This window comes from Dipodomys spectabilis, unplaced genomic scaffold (genome assembly GCF_019054845.1).
Source record: "Dipodomys spectabilis isolate Male_0828 unplaced genomic scaffold, ASM1905484v1 ptg000583l, whole genome shotgun sequence".
Lineage (NCBI taxonomy): Eukaryota > Metazoa > Chordata > Mammalia > Rodentia > Heteromyidae > Dipodomys > Dipodomys spectabilis.
Window position 1 is genome coordinate 3366153 of NW_024871260.1, and position 2832 is coordinate 3368984.

Here is a 2832-nt window from a genome sequence, read left to right on the forward strand (position 1 = left end):
TCCCAGCACGGACAAAAGTTTCATTCTGTTGCCAGAAGCCAGTCATTGCACATATTTTCCTCTCCTGTGAAAGTCCTGGGTATCAACTAGGATTGAGAATGCATAGGCAACCCTATAACCATGGAAACAGGCTGTCATCCATGTCAGCAGTTATACCTGTCACCATACTCAGTAAAATACACAATACCTCCATGAATTAGACACAGAATAAGGAGAAGAAGTGCACCGAAGGCAAGATGCTGTCCACATCTGTATGTAAATGTAGATCCTATGTTTAAATTATGAATTTATGGCTATCTGGCCCTCCCTGGGACACCATGTCAGGTCCTGGGAACAGGCTATCTCCTTCGTTGCTCACAGGCTGGTGTCCTCACCTTGACCCTTTCCCCAATTCAGCCTGCTAGGCTCTAAGTTCAAATCCCAACACTGCCAAAAGATGAATCCTTATGTGAGAAGCCCATCGATTCACCTGGTTTCTTGTCCTGTGAAAGTTGTGGGTCTCAGCTAGGATAGAGAATGCATAGTAAATCCTACAGCTATAGCAATAGGTTGTCATCCATGTAAGCACTGTTATATCTGTCACCATACTCAGTAAATTACACAATACGTCCATGGATAAGACAGAAAATAAGAAGTACACCAACTGCAAGATGCTGTCCACACATCTATGTAAATATAGATCTTATGTTTAATAATGAATTTATGACTATCGTGGCCAAGCATGGGGATCAATGTCAGATCCTGGGAATGGCCTAACTCCTTAGTTGCTCACAGGCTGGTGTGTTCACCTTGAACTATTCTCCTATTGGTCCTGCTAGGCCCTGAGTTCAGATCCCAGTACTACCAACGATTGGATCATGGAGTAAGAAGCTGAGTGTGAAACTTTTTTTCCTTTTCTCTGAGACTCCTAGGTGTCAGGCATGATAAAGAACACATCTGCAAATCTAGATGCCATGTGATAAGATGTCATCAATATAATAAACAGAATAGGTGTCATCATAGTAAAATCAAAGGTAAATAAATGAATAAAACAAAAATTACTAGCAACAACCATACCAAATGTGTATGGACTGAACATCCATAGGTAAGGACAAATCCTGTGTTTACAATGTACATAAATAGTACTTTTTCCAGGGCTGGGGTTTGAAATCAAGCCTAGAGTACAGGCCTGACTTTCTTATCGTCCACTACAGCGAGCTTCCACTTCTTCCACGGTGCTGCAGATTTACCCAGAATCTGAGTTTAAATCCAAAGCCTGGCAGAATAAACGGGGTGAATTGCAAGCCAGAGAGCTAATTTCTTTTATTTTTTTAAATTTTGCTCAGCAGGGAACTTGAACTCATGTCATGGCAACTCTGCCTCAGGTTCGATCACCCTATGCTGGGGTTCAGCCACTGGACCCACAGCTGATCCTGGTATCCTAGATGCCCAGGCCTTGTGTGGAAAATATGCACAGAAAAATGTGGTGAGATGAACTTTTTATGTTTTCTTCCTTTGCACGGTGAACCCCCTGGGTCTGAATGACACTGGTGCAAAGTACTTCACTTTTTATTGCTGAAGGTTGACGGACTATTGGAGAAGCCATAGACCCAAGTGGCAATGTAGGCCCTGATTGTGAATCCCCCTCCTGACATCAACCAATGGCAGGAGATACTAAGAGACTCATTCCCATCCATAGGAATAACAATGGAATGATATCAATGTCACGGTTGAATGAGTTGATCGTGAATGATGCTCCTATAAAATTAGACAGCATGATCTCAGGAGTCTGATTTTATTTAATATTAATGAAGCATTAAATGAATACTATTACTTACAGGAAGGCAATAATTTCAGGACACTGATTGATTTACTTAACAGTTTGTTAAGGATGAAAACAATAACATTAATTACATGGAGGCATAATAAATACCCAAGAATTTGTAGGAATGGAGTATATATAACTGAATAATGGGTAGACATCTCTGGCACTCTATAAAGATATATATTTATTAGCATACTACCATCTGCGTGTCAATCTGTTCTTATTTTGTCAACCCCTGGGGCTCGATTTCAGGTACTGGGAACTGCCTGTCAGCTCAATTTGCCCCAGGATGGCATGCTGACACTCACCCATTCATGAATTGGGCATTGTAGGCTGTGAGTTCAGATGCCAGCATTTCCAAAAAATGAATCGTGAAGCAAGAATCTGATAATGATACATGTTTTCCTTTTCTGTGTAAGTCTTGGGTGTTAGGTATGAAGTGGAATACATATGCAGACCTATATCCTATGTAATCAATGTAATCACTGTTCTATATGTCATAATAGTCAATAAAATAAACAGTCAATACATGAATAAAACTAAAAATAAAAGGAAAAACTACACTGAATACAATATGGAGTCAACATATGAATGTAAATATAAATAATGTATTTAAAATGTTCACGAATAGGATGTTTTCTAGTGGTGGGGATTGATTTCAGGCCTAAGGAACAGACTTGAATTTCTTGACTTCAAGGAGGCAAGCTTCCCCTTCCCACACAGTGCAAAAGTGTTACCCAAACCATGACTTCAAATCCAGTCTTGGCAGAAAACATGGCACCTTTATACAACGTGACACCCAATTCTTAGGTATTTAATTTTGCCTCCATTTAATGAATATGATTTTTTAAATGCTTCATAAAATATTAGTTAAAATTGATTAGTGTCCTAGGGTATAATTGTGTATAATATTATCCTAGAATCACTCAAGAACTGCCCATTCAATCATTACATATATCACATTCCATTTGGTATTAATATGGATAGGAATGAGTTTCTTAGGATCTCCTGCCATTTGGAGGTGGCAG